At 39.8% G+C, this 14090-nt stretch overlaps 1 pseudogene; it reads right to left on the bottom strand.

Annotated features, from left to right (window-relative positions):
- Positions 1–3472: 3472 nt before the first annotated feature.
- LOC102867791 lies at positions 3473–4552 on the bottom strand (annotated as a pseudogene).
- Between the last annotated feature and the right edge of the window lie 9538 nt (positions 4553–14090).

Raw genomic sequence — 14090 nt, 5'->3', positions numbered from 1 at the left:
GGTACCCAAGTGTTGATTGTGGAACCAAGCAAACTAAAGCTGTTTAATAATCTCAATCTGTTCACCATCTATCACAATACTGCCCAGTGGTGAGACTCTTTGTTTTCTTGATGTTGAGCTTCAATCCATAATGGAGGCTGTAGTCCTTGGCCTTCTGCAGTGTTTCAGGTCCTTCTCAGTTTCAGCAATCAGGGTTGTGTCATCTGCATAATACAGATTGTTAATGAGTCTTTCTCCAATGCTGCTGCCACGTTCCTCATCATAGAGCCCAACCTCCTGGATGATCTGCATATAGATTGAAAAGGTATGGAGATAGGACATATCTCTGGCATACTGCCTTCTCAATTTTGAACTATGCAGTGTTTCCTTGCTCTATTCTGACAACTGTCTCCTGGTCCAAGTATAGGTTTCACATAAGCACAATCAAATGATCTGGGATTCCCATTCTTCTTAGAGTCAGTCACAATTTGTTGTGATCCACACAGTCAAATGCCTTTGCATAGTCAATGAAACACAGATAGACATTCCTCTGGTATTCTCTGCTTTCAGCCAAGATCCATCTGACATTCGTAATAATATCACTAGTGCCATGGCCTCTTCTAAACCCAGCTTGCACCCTTGGTACTAGCATTCAAGAAATCAAAGTATGTGTTGCATTGGGAAAATCTGATGTCTAGGACTTCTCCAAAATAGTAAGGAATAGTGATGTTAGTCTGAAGACTATTCCTGATTCTGGCAATAGTCTTTTCAAACTTACTATGCATCTCAGAGCTGTATAATTAATAGAGATAACAGAAGAAAAATCAGTGGCTGAGTTGTGATATTGCAGAAGAGTCCTAAATATCCCATGGACTAAGAAAAGAACAAGCAGATGTCTTGAAGAAAGTGCAGCCAGTGCTCCTTGGGGGCAAGGATGACAAAGCATTAGCTCTTATACATTGGGCTTGTTGTTATGTGCCACTGAGTTAACTATGACTCATAGCAACCGTATAAACAAATGGATCTGAACCCTGCCCTGCCCTGTGTATTAAAAGTTGGGTTTGTAACTTTATGAAATTTAACCCAGTCAAATAAAATTTTGCATGAATTTGGGTCAGTTACTTAGAGACAGTAACTGGGGTAATGAGGGTAGGTGTGTCAGCAACAGTAATATTGGCTCAGGATAGAGCAGGGTTCACAGCTATTAAGTGCAGGGTCATTATTAGTCTCAGGCAACTCGGTGGCACATAGTGACAATAAAAATGTCAAAATACTATTCAACAGGACAATAAATCTAGCATTATTTATCACATTTGATTATTACATGCATAAGTCTAGTGATGTACAAGCTAAAGCACAGAGAGGTTGAAAAATTTATACAAAGTCATCAGGCAAAGTTGACGGTAGGGCCAAACTGATCCAAAACAGTTTAACTTCATAATCTCCAGTGCTTAATCACTATACTACCAGAGATGTTTAGGATTAGGGTGTGTTGCTATGTACTTGGGTTTTTTCCTCTACTAAAAGAAAGATGTGTTTTTCCCCCTACCAAAGCCATTTTTTAAAAAGCACATAATGAATTTAGTTTAGACTATAAGCCTTTAGTAACTGAATCATGCTGACATTTGCCAGATATATTTGAAGTTCATGCATCTTTCATTTCATCCCACATAGCCAGGCCTTCCAAATGTTTTCACATATTGAAATCCTTGCTATAAAAAGGATTTAGTAAAGTAAACATGCACTTGAAACACTATGTATTAGCTTTATCCAGCTTATTATTTTCTGCTCTTGATATCCATAATCAAGTTCCTCTCTACTGGATACAAATCAAGATTATTGCTGTGGCACTTGACTATTATGGAATATAAAATCTTTGATCACTACATTTCAAGGATCGAAAAATCTTTATATAATCTCTAGTTATTATGTGCCATTGAATAGAACCAACTCATTGCTGACCCTACAGAAGGTTTTCAGAAGTTGTAAATTTTACGGGAGTAGATTGCCTATCTCTCTTCCAGAAAGCAGCTAGTAGATTTGAATTGCCTCTCTCTGGGTTGAAACACAATTCCTTACTCATTAGGCTGCCAGAGCCCCTCAGTAACTCCTGTATAAGTAATAATAAAAAAATAAAAATTAATAATAATTTTAATAATAATAATATGAATAATAACAATCGTTATTATTTAAGGAATTAAAAATCAAAGGGAATAATATGTTCAGCATATTATTATTAATAATAATACTTTTATAATAGTAATAATAATATTTAAGGACTTAGATGTCAAAATGGGATAATATGTTCAGCATTTCTCAAGTTGAAAGAATAAGGAACAAATGATAACCTTTATTTGTAGGATTCCATGTGCAAAATCTTGAATGGTGCAGGAAACATCAAAAGAAGATAGAAGGAATACACAGAATCACTGTGCCAAAAAGAATTGACTGATGTGAAGTTATTACAAGAAGTAGTATATAACCAAGAACCAATAATAATGAAGAAAGCAGCTCAGGCTACACTGGAGACATTAGTGAAAAATAATCCTCCAGGAACTGATTAATTGAAACATTTCAACAAACAGATGCAGCCTTGGAGTGGCTCATTTATCTTTACCAAGAAATTTGGAAAACTGCTAGCTAGCCACCTGATGGGAAGAAATCTGTATTTGTGCCCCCTTTTAAAAAGGACAAGCAAAAAGAATGAATAAATTATTGTACAATATCATAAATATCACATACAAGTAAAATCTTACTGAAGAAAATTTTGGCCTGTGCAACAATGAAGCTGTCACTTGATGAAATAGGGAGGAATGGTCTCAGGGGCAACTGAGAAGCTCAGTTTTGGATGAATAAGTTTCAGATGACTATGAGACTTTTAAAACGAGAAATTGCAGACTGTTAGGTATGAGTATGGTGGTCAATGCAAAGCTCCAAACTAAAGATTCATATTTATCTGGATGTTGTCAGCATTTCAGAACTACTTGGCTGTTGTCAGCTGTGACTCCTGGTGATGATAAAGTTACCATGTTTTGAACAGAACTGACCTTCGCAGAGCTTTCAAAGGCTGATTTTTCACAAGTAGATCATCAAACCTTTCTTCCAAGCTGCTTCTGAGCTGACTAAAATCTTTTTCTCTTAGCAGTTGAGAGCATTACCAGTTTGCACTACCCAGGGACTCCTGTCAATATATACATGTTATTTCAATTTTTTGAAGTGAATGAAGTTACCAAGAAAGTGAATGCAGATAGAACACATATGGGCAGATCCATGAATGCATTAGCATTTAGAGATTGGGAGATAAGGAGGAGCAATAAACAGAATGCTGTTGTTAATGTGCCACTGAGTCTGAACTGACTCATAGCTGATTCTCCACCTGGTTTTTAGAGGCTGTAAATCACATCTTTCTTCCATGGTGCAGCTAGTGTGTTTGAACCTCTTGACTTTGAGCTGGCAGTGCAGTTTCTTACCATGAGACCATCTGATTTCTCTATTAGCTGCTAGCCCCTGGGGTTGAATTTAAGAAGAGCTCTATGTATCCATGCTGTGTGTTGGCTCTGTGTTTTAACTTGGGGGTCACAGCTTCTTCATGTGTGGCAACTCAACATCTGCTTCTCTGGTCACTCTTCCATCTGGGCCAATCTCAATATGCACTCTCACAGGGTTGAATGGAGAAAGAAGTTACAAATGTCATTCTTAGTCGCTTTGTGAGGAAGCCCCCTCATGTGGACACAGCGTCTGTCCAGTTGTGCTCTGGACAGCAAACTCGCTGTCTCCGTATCTGTAGTCATGCATTCCTGACAGACAGTAACAGATCTCTTCCAAACAGATCTGTGGTGAAACCATAGCTGTCACTGAGGCCACCGTACTCCTCACATCCCCCACACCCTGATCTATAAGCCCCAGATGTCATCCTTTCAAAGCCTGCTTATTTGACAAATGCCAGTATATCTTTGGGCAGTCCCATGCCAGTCACAGAGGCCTGGTCACTGCGCAGACCTGAACTTCAGCGGGGATCAGAGTATGATTTCAGGCCTTTCTGACTGGTATTGGACATTTCCATATACCTGTGCCTTATACTATCCTTGTGCTTCCTTAGAACCTTCTCGGCTAATTTCTGTGAAGCAAATTGCACCAAGGCCTCCCTGTAATCATGCCTTCAGGGTCCACTGGTAAAGTGACCCCATTCGGCATGATTTTTAACCCTGACAAGAACCGAGCAGTTTCCTCCTTTGTGCATCCAAATGGGCATCCACAAAGGTGCACAAAGCCATCGTTGGCAGTGTCGGCACTATTGCACCACTGTGCTTCCACACTCAATCCATTTTGGTTCTATGGGACTTGAATATCCCAACATAGTGGTGCCCATGCTTTCTCTGTCTTTCTTCAGGGCCATTTTAATGTCATCTTCTGATTCAAGTTCAAAAGCTTCTGCCTGCCTTCTCGGAGGTAAATGAAATGCCACCATGAATTTTGCATTCAGACAGGAAATTCTGCATATCTCCAATAGAATAAGACCACAGCAAGCCACGGAGCTTGACCACAAATCCACCTCCCCAGGACCCAGCATCATGAAGACTGGACAGGTCAGGTGTCAAATCAGCTTACTGAGGCTTTTTTTTTAAAAACAAAACAAAACAAACAAAACAAAACAAAACAAAACAAAACAAAACCTGAGACTATTTAGATGATAGTAGAAGTCCAGTCTTGAGATGTTCTGGCAGTTATTAATTATCCTGCCAAGCGTGCTGTCCCCATATGCCCCTGGGAAGAAAAAATAATAGTTCTCCTTTAAACAGAGGTATATGTTATATGTTGGGATATTGGTGGCTCAATAATAGAATTCTCACCTTCTACATTGCGAACTGGAATTGACTCAATGACGGTGGACCTTTTTTTATTTTGCAGGAGACCTTGTCTTGACCTTACAGTTCATATGTAGTTTCTGTCTGTTAGTGGACGAGAGTGTTGTTGTGATGCTGAACAGATTTCAGCATAGCTTCCAGATGAAGGATGGTTTACTTCTTGCTAAGGGAGCTCTGGTAGTATAGTGGTGAGGTGTTTCACTGCCAACCTATAGACATGTAGCTTGAATCCACCGGCTTCTTGCTCTGCAGGCAAAAATGAGCAATCCTCTTCCATGCAATTTACAACCTTTGAAAACCTGCTGGAAGGTGAGCTATGGGTTGGTTTCAACTTAACAGCACACAACAACAACAACAACAACAACAACTTCCTACTATGCCCAGGGATCTACTTCCAAAATCAGCTGGAGTGGATCACAACAAAATCCTGTGGTTGCACAAAGTCTCATCTTTAACCTATCAGGAGGATGACACAGGATTTGGCAGTGTTTTGTTCTGCTGTGTGTGGAGATATCATGCGTTGAGGCCACTGCAATCACAGCTAACAGCATCACATTCGGTTTTCTCAGTAGAAGTCCCTGGAGGAACATTGCTAGAGGAATAGGCTGACAGAAATTTTTCTAGTAGGGTAGAGATTTGATGGTATGGGTGTGTTAACCAAAGAACACTGGTAACCTTGTTCTGGCCAAAGGCCTAGAATGCATTCCCTCTGAGACCTGGAATCTTTTCTTGACCTACCAGTAGCTTTTCCATAGCTCTCTCAGTGACCCAGAACCCCACACCGGTAAGTGGCCACCTGGCTGGACTCTCATCATGGCCCCTTTGCAGCCGGTGGCACACACTGGGTGATCACTCCTTCTGCAAGCCCACCCCACCCTGTGCAGCCCATGCTGTGAAGGGCTTTGACACCTCCCACACCCAGAATCCTCCTATATATGGACACCACTAATTGCTGATGTCCTTCTCTCTCTGCACTATGGGGTGTTCGCTATTTTTTTTTTTTTTTTGCCAAGAAACTCCAGACCAACTCTGTCCTGGTTAAAGCAGTGAATTCTGCTCTTTGGGGGCTGAATGAGCCCTTCTCCAGTGAGGTGTGAATCACCTCCAAGTTTGTCCTTCCTTAGGTACTTTTTCAGTCCTTGGTTACCTGATATATTATAGTCCAAGAGAGTTCTCTTATGTATTACAGTTATTCTTTCATTCCAGATAATACTTAAAAATTTATTACTTAGTTATCCCACTGTTCACTTTATATAATTATTCATATACATTGTTTAATTCATGTATATTTGGTCTTACATAAAAGTTTCTGTACACTGTGTTTTATATAATTAATTTCTATTGATCTGTTACTTTTACCTCCCAGTTTTCTCAAGGGGCCATTGCACCATACCTGTTTCTTCAAACAAACACAGCGTGAGAAACAACAGAAAAGCATGAAAATACAATCCAGGCTATCAAGACCAATATCGCAACAAGTTGGAAGGATAAAAAAACCAGTGGAGAAGAGATGGAACAGAGAACCAGTGAGATAGAAGGCAAGAACCTCAGTGATAACTTACTAAAAGAAAAAAAAAAAGAGAAAACGGAAGAAAAATGAAGAAAATCTAAGAATTATTATTACTACAACTGTGTGGAGATCAGGGAGTGAGATACCGCCTACTTAATGTTTGTTTTCCAGAATAGCTTTACTTAGTCTGGATTTCTTTCCTTTCCAAATGAAACTAGAAATTGGTTTTTATATCTCCTTGAAGAATGAATTTAGTATCTGTACTAGGATTGCATTGAACATTGTAGACTGCTTTTAGTAGGATTTTCATTTTCACAATGCTGCACTCAATAAAGTTTCTCAGCTGCAATTTTCATGGCTCGTAACCCCTCTTTTCCCTGTTCAGGTGGCAAAGTTCTCCTCTGGTTGTATGTGGCCTGTAAGGTGCTTCCCTAGCTGCTCGCTGGTCCTGGGAGGTAGGCAGCAGGGGAAGGGTGGTGGCGGCCCTAGAAATTATAGCTGACTGGTCAGAAGTGACTCTTGTGAACTTAATGTGAAGTGTTGAGAAGAAAAAAGAAAAAGAAAAAGATTATTCTCCTGTTTAATAAAAGTACCATTATTATACTTAAAATTTACATTATCATTTGGTTTTTATAAATGTTCCTTTAAAGATTTACCTGCTTAAATCATCTTATTTATTTTGCAGAAAGATTTTAAACAGGACTAGAAAATGCTATGCAGGCAAAGAATGCAGGATACTGACAACATCAAACAGATAATTATATTAGATAAGAGTAAACTATAAAAAAAGGAGTAAATTATCACTGAAAGGTTTCTCAGTCTCTGACCTAAGATTTTTCTGTTGTGTTGATTGCTGTCTTTTTACACAGATAATCCCTGAGTTATAATTTTTTTGGTCAAACTGTGCTACTGCCTGGTGTGTTAACTTTCTGCAAGTGTGATGTGTGTTACCTGCGTGTGTGTATTATTTACATGGACCTGACAGAAGGAAAGACGTACAGCAGTTTGAAGTTAGCTACATGCTGGAGAAGCACTGCATGTTGATATTCTTATTCAATAATAAATATCTTGAAATTGTGTGTATAAGGAAAGTCAATTTTGCCATTTTCTAAAAACTTCATATCTTAAAATAGTCCACAAAACACAGTCTGGAAAATAAGACTTGGATTCTCAGTATGTCTAGAATATTAACTACTCCATGCTACATTTTCCAGTCATTTTCATTACTATGAAATGATGTACAAGACTCTTGCTCACTGGATTGAGAGAGATTGTGATATTGTCACCACAGGAGAAAAACCTTAAACGTCAATAGAGTTTGGGTGGTGAAAAATGGAACAACACTGAGACTTTGAAAAGTCAGAATGAGAAGGTGATGATTTCCAAACATCTCTCTGCTGTCATTTTGTACCACATCTTGTAAAGCTTGGCATTAACCTCAGAGCAAAATCAAAACTTTCCATTTCTCTGCAAGGCTGAGCTCGCTGCTCAACACTGGGGCCTGCCTCTAAGGGAAAGACTTTCCTTAGAAACCAGTTGGATTGGATCCATTCAGCTTTGATGAGCTGTCCATATCTCCCGCAGGGCCTTTCATGTCACCAGGCTGACGAGTGCAGCTGAGCTTTGAATGAACCCGGAGAGAGGGAAACAAAGCCCTTCAACTTGTCCTTTGTGAATGTAAGCGCTAGGGCCAGCACCACAGTGAGGCCATTTGAGGAGAGGAAGCTCTTAAGGCAAAACCAAAATCTTCTTTGCTAATAACCTTCCTTTGAAAATTCTGTTTCCTCTGGTTTCAAGCATTTTATTTCTCTTCTAGTGGCAGGACCTGATGATTCGACTGAAGGAGACAATGTTTGATTACAAGAAGCAGCAGTCCATTTCTCCTTAGGCAAATGCCTTAGTCTTGTGCCTTTTTAAAAGTGTGATAACAACACTCAGGCATTGTGTTGGCAGCTGCCATGTGCTCATCCCTGCCTCGTGGGTACCAGGTGCATAATTGAATGAAACACTGCATTGTTTTGGGTCATGCCCATGGTTGGTGCTAAGTAGGACCTGGGTAATTCATAGGATTTGTTTGTTTTCAATAAAATAAGCAAGTTTATGTTTTCCTATATAATAGCTCAAATTGTTTATTATATCGCTGATGACTCTGCTCCATATAGTCATTGGGAGCCCAGGGTCAGTGTGGCTGTGCCACCGTCAGCACATGCTTCCCAATGTCATGGGCGATATGAGTCAAATTCAAGAGTGGAATATGTGATGAGGTAGAAGTTAGGCACATCTCGTCTCTTCACAGTCTGCTGGATCCATAGGGTTTTCACCGATTCATCCTCGGAAGCAAATCTCCAAGTCTTTCTGCGTAGACTTGACTCTAACTTTTCAGTTAGCAAACAAGTGCCTTAGCTGTTCATACTGCTCAAGGACTCCTATTTGGAAGATGTAAACAAAAACCAGTGGTGGCACGATGGTCAAGGGCTCAGCAGCTAAACTCAAGGTTTAGTTTGAACCCACCAGCTGCTCTGTGGAGGATAAGGATGTGGCAGTCTCTTTCCACAAAGATTATTATTGTTGGATAGTGTCAAAAAGCTCAAACTCATTGCTGTTATTATCCCGTGCCATGGAGTTTACTGAGAGTCATAGCAACTCTATGGATAGCAGATATGAACCTTGCCCTATTCTGTGCCATCCACAACACACTTGAGTCCATTGTCACAGTCACTGTGTCAATTCATCTTACATTGACTTTCCGTCTTTCCAAGCATGATGTCCTTTTCTAAGGACTAGCCTCTCCAAATAACATGCCCAGAATATGCTCTAAGGAGCACCCTGTTTTCCCTTCTCAGGGCAGACCTGTTTGTTCTTTTGGATGTTCATGGGCTATTCAGTACTCTTGTCCAACACCAGAACCCACGGGCATCACTTCCTCTTCTATTATCCTTAATCAATGTCCAACTTTCAGATGTATAGGAAACAATTGAGAAGACCATAGCTTGAATGAGGCACACCTAGATCATCATAACGACATCAGTACTCTTCAGTAGTTTGGAGAGGTCCCTGATAACTGACTTTCCCAATGTGATGTTGATGTTATTATTGATTGCTGTCAAGTCGAGCACAACTCATAGTGACCTTATGAACAAAAGGTCCTGAAGCCTTTCTAGAACTATCATCATTTATAAAAGGTCATAGAATTTCCAGAGGCGTATTGTTTAGAAAGTGGATACCTCTCCTGTTTCCAAGTGTGATACACCTCTTTATTTTTTGATTGCTTGACTTGGGTGTTGATTGTGGATCCAAGTACGATGAAATAATTGACAACGTTAATCTTCTCTCCATCAATCATGATGTTGCTTATTGGTGGTAAGGTTTTTTCTTTTCCTGATGTTGAGATATAATCCACATTGAAGACCTATGTCCTTGTTCTTCTCCAACAAGCACTTCAGGTCTTTCTCACTTGTGGCAAGCAAGATTGTGTTATCTGAGGGATATACATTGTTGATAAGTCTTCCTGCTATCCTGATGTCACATTCTTCTTCATAAAGTCCAGCATCTCATCTTATTTTTCCAGCATATAGAATGGATATGGAGAAAGGATACAATTCCAAGATGCCGTGTTTTTTTTATTTTAGACCCATGCAGTGTTCCCTTGTTCTGTGTCTTCCACAGTTTATTGGTCTATTCTAGGTTTCCCATGAGCACAATGAAGGGTTCTGGGATTTCCATTCTTCTCAATGTTAGCCATAATTTGTTTTGATGCACAGTCAAATGCCTTTACTTAGTCAACAAAACACATTACAAAGAAAGAGGAGAAAGAAAAGACTAAAATGGATGCCAGGAGAGACTCTGAAAATGGAACTAAAGCACTGAGAAGCCAAACAAAGGGAAAAAAATGTCAAAGTAAATGAGATGAACAGAAAATGTCAAAGAACAGCTCTCACTGATGAGTCAGAGCTTCTGAGTGCTGAGCTATCCTGAATACAATAGGACAAGACTTTGCCCGTCATAATCTCTGCTGTGTTTAAGCCCATTGTACCAACTCATTGTCAATCCATCTAAATGAGGGTCTTCCTCTTCATCAGTGACCCACTTTTTTTCCAAGCTTTATATCCTTCTCCAGTAACTGGCCCCTCTTGATAAGTTGTCTGAAGTCTATTGTCCTTGCTTCTATGGAGCAGGGTGGCTTTATAGATTTGTTTGATCTTTTGGCATGGTATTCAGTGTTCTTTGCTAACACTACAAGTTTAAGGCATTATTTCTTTTTTGGGGGGCATGTGGTATATTGTCTATTATTTCATGCACAGTTCCTTTGTAGAATACTATTGGTTTGTTGATTTATTCAGTTGGGCCAGTTAAGTCATGTGATTTGGGTCATATTAGGTTTCTGTGTCAATGGAGGAGAGGGGGCACATTTAAGTCATGTCTACAAGGTTTCCTGTCAATACCTGGATACCATCCAATCTATCGCTCATAAGTGGCTACATAACACACAACATAACATATTGTGTGATTGGACGTGGGTTTGAGGCTTGAGGAAAAGAGCATCCTGACACAAAAATCCTTTCAGCGAGCTCACAGAACATTGCTGGCTCTAGACTCCAGAAAACATTCTTTTGTTCTGCAAGAGCAGTTTCTTTGCCTTCCATGTCTTCTGGGGAAAGCCTGTTGGTTGGCAGTGACCATACACTCACTGTCTGTGCAGATGAGGGTCTAGCTGATGCTGAGAAGGTGGTGATAGTTCCTCAAGGTTATCATATCTCTAACCAGCCCTTCTGCAATGGCAGCATTATCATGAAAACATCACTTTAGCAAGCTACACCACCTTGACATGGCATCCGGTTTTGTACGTCTTTTCTTCCTAGCAGCCTGTGCATTGTACCATCTTATCCACAGAATAGAATGATAACAGGGTCACTACTGTATGTGTGCACTTCCATTGCAGCTTTATTGAGACAGCCTATCTGAGTCATGGACCACTGGCTACTCCTGAGTCGTAAGGGCTGGGGCAACAGACTGAGCAAGTCTGACCAGGGCTGTTCCATCCGGATGAACAGTAAGTTCAGAAATGTATTCTCCAGCCGCCTAATGCTAATCTGTCTAAATAGGCTTGATTAATTGAATAATATTCTAATTTTGAGTTCAACAGACTCAAACCTCATTATCAGGCAAAGAAGTAGTTATCTGTTTCAATTTTGATATGGCATTCAGGAATAATATGTTTTAATATGAGAAATCCCTTTCAGGAATTAATTCAGCATAGGTTTGTTTGGTATTTTCTCCCCTCTTACTTTTTTGAAGTAAGCCTTTTTGGTTGTTAGTTGTAGTTGCTATCAAGTGGATTCCAACTGCTGGTACCCCGGGTGTGTCAGAACATAACAGGGCTCTCCAGGCTTTGGATGGCTGTGATGTTATGGAGCTGATCTCCAGACCATTCTTCTGAGGTGACTCTGGGTGGATTCGTAGTTGAGTACAGAACCACTTCCACCACCCAGACATGTTATAGTATTAAACATTGTTTATGCCAAGATATATCATTGCTATTTAAAATATAATTCTAAAGACAATTTAAGAATTGATGGTAGTTTATCACTGAAAGGACATCATGTCCTTCTTTTCCCAAGGACTGATTTCATACTTGAAGTATGTGAGATGAAGTTCACCAACTTTGTCTTTAAGGAGCATCTGGGTTGCTCTTCCTCCAAGACAAATTTGTTGATTTTTCTGAAAGTCTAGGGTACATTTAGTACTCTTCCTTGATAGCACAATTCAAAGGCATTGCCTTCCTCATCGCTCAACTTTCAGATGCATAGGAAGCAACTGAAAAATGCCATGACTTGGATCAGGTACGTGTCAGTATTTAAACCAATATTCTTGCCCTTTAGCAGTTTGGAAAGATCTTTGACTACAGATTTTCCCAATGGAACATGTCTTTTGATTTCTTGGCTGCTGATGCCATGAAAGTTGAATGTAAGATCATCAATTTTTCCCCCATCTATCATGAATGATGTTGCTTAATGATTTATTAGTGAGGATGTTTGTTTTCTTGGTATTGAGACAGAATCCACATTGGAGGCTATGGCCTTTGGTTTTTTCTTCAGTGAGTGTTTCATGTCTTCATGCTCAGCAAGCAAGGTTGTATCATCTGTATAACACAAGTTGTTGATGAATTTTCCTCCAATTCTGATGCTAATTCATCATGATGGGTCAAAGAAGAAGAGGCCAATCCTCAATAAAATGAACTGGCACAGTGGTTATCACAATGGGCATGTTGGAAATCATGGGGTAATGCAGGATAGGGCAAGGTTCAGACCTGTTCGTAGGGACTCCATAAGGTGTATGTAGTCAACTTGATGACACCTAACAACAATAAAGATACCACTTAAAAAGGCCATGAAACCATGTAAACTATATAAATAGACATACCCACACTCATACACATGGACACAGGAGATACCTACCTGCACATAGATCGTCACAGCTCAGTAGTTTAGCAAAGCCTTGCAAACTTCGCATACACTGCAGTAACTCTTAGTATGACTATATAGAGAAAATCTAATTTTCAGACTTCCTACCGCTCAGGGACCATTTTTATTGGACACTTACTTTGATTAGTTAATTGGTATGAGACAGCAAAGGCTCTTGCATGAGGACACAAAATCGCAACTACTCAAGTGCTGGGAAGAATTGGGGATTGAACTTGACGACAGACTTTGGTTTTCCTGGATATAAAGTGCAAATTGAAGACTAGAGTGGTACTGATCTTGGAAGCAGCAGAAATTCCTAACCTACATGGAAAATAAAGAGGGAAAGAATGAGGGGCAGCTAGAACCCAAAATAAAAAGTTAGAAAGAGGGGAGAATGTCTACTATGGGTGTTTCATTATAAACCAGCATTCTTGTCTTCCAGATATTTAAAAGAGATTTTGAAGAACATTTACTAGGATTGTTTAAATATAAACCAACATTTGTGTCTTCAAGATATTTAAAGAAGATTTTAAAGAATGTTTACTGTGGACATTTCAATGCATTTCTGTATTCCTATGCAGCTGTCAAGGAAGCGCTTGCTCTTTATATATTTACTATTGTGTAGGGTGTCTTCTCTGCTTTTAGACAGCAAGGAGCAGAGACTAGGTTGCCCTGGCTTGGAGACGGGTCAGTAACAGGATTTCAAACTCTTGCAGAAAGGGAAACCTTGAGTGATGGAGAAACCAAACCAAACCCCCAAATTAAACGCCTCATGTCAGTTCTGACTCACGATGACCTTGTGTGTGCAGAGTTCAGCTCTACTGCATAAGGTTTTGAAGTCAGAATGCTTTGGAAGCAGATTGTCAGGATTTTCTTCGGCGGTATCTCTGGGTAGGTTTGAACCGGTAACTTTATTTTGTTTGTAAATGTTTTAAATTGTGATTTTTTTTCAGAGAGACTATAAACCATGCAACCAAGTCTTTTATTACACAACTGTTTTTCAAATTATTTCCTTAATCTCTGTACACAGGCAATAGTAAGTGTACTGCTTAACATATTCGACCTTTCAAATCTGACAGTTGTTTGAAGGGAAAATAATCCTAAAGCAAAATTAACCAGGAGGCCAATGCATCTGCCGGCCTCCAAGAACATGGAGATGAACATGATAAACAGACTGCCCCCCATCTGAACCTTCATTCACCACCATTCGATAACCCTTTTGCAGGCCCAGATCAGCAGCACATTTCTTGCCAACAATCATGAAATGTCCAAGGA

This window comes from Elephantulus edwardii, unplaced genomic scaffold, assembly GCF_000299155.1.
Source record: "Elephantulus edwardii isolate Elephantulus edwardi_28Jun2011 unplaced genomic scaffold, EleEdw1.0 scaffold00030, whole genome shotgun sequence".
Lineage (NCBI taxonomy): Eukaryota > Metazoa > Chordata > Mammalia > Macroscelidea > Macroscelididae > Elephantulus > Elephantulus edwardii.
This window is presented reverse-complemented; position numbering and strand designations above follow the sequence as displayed.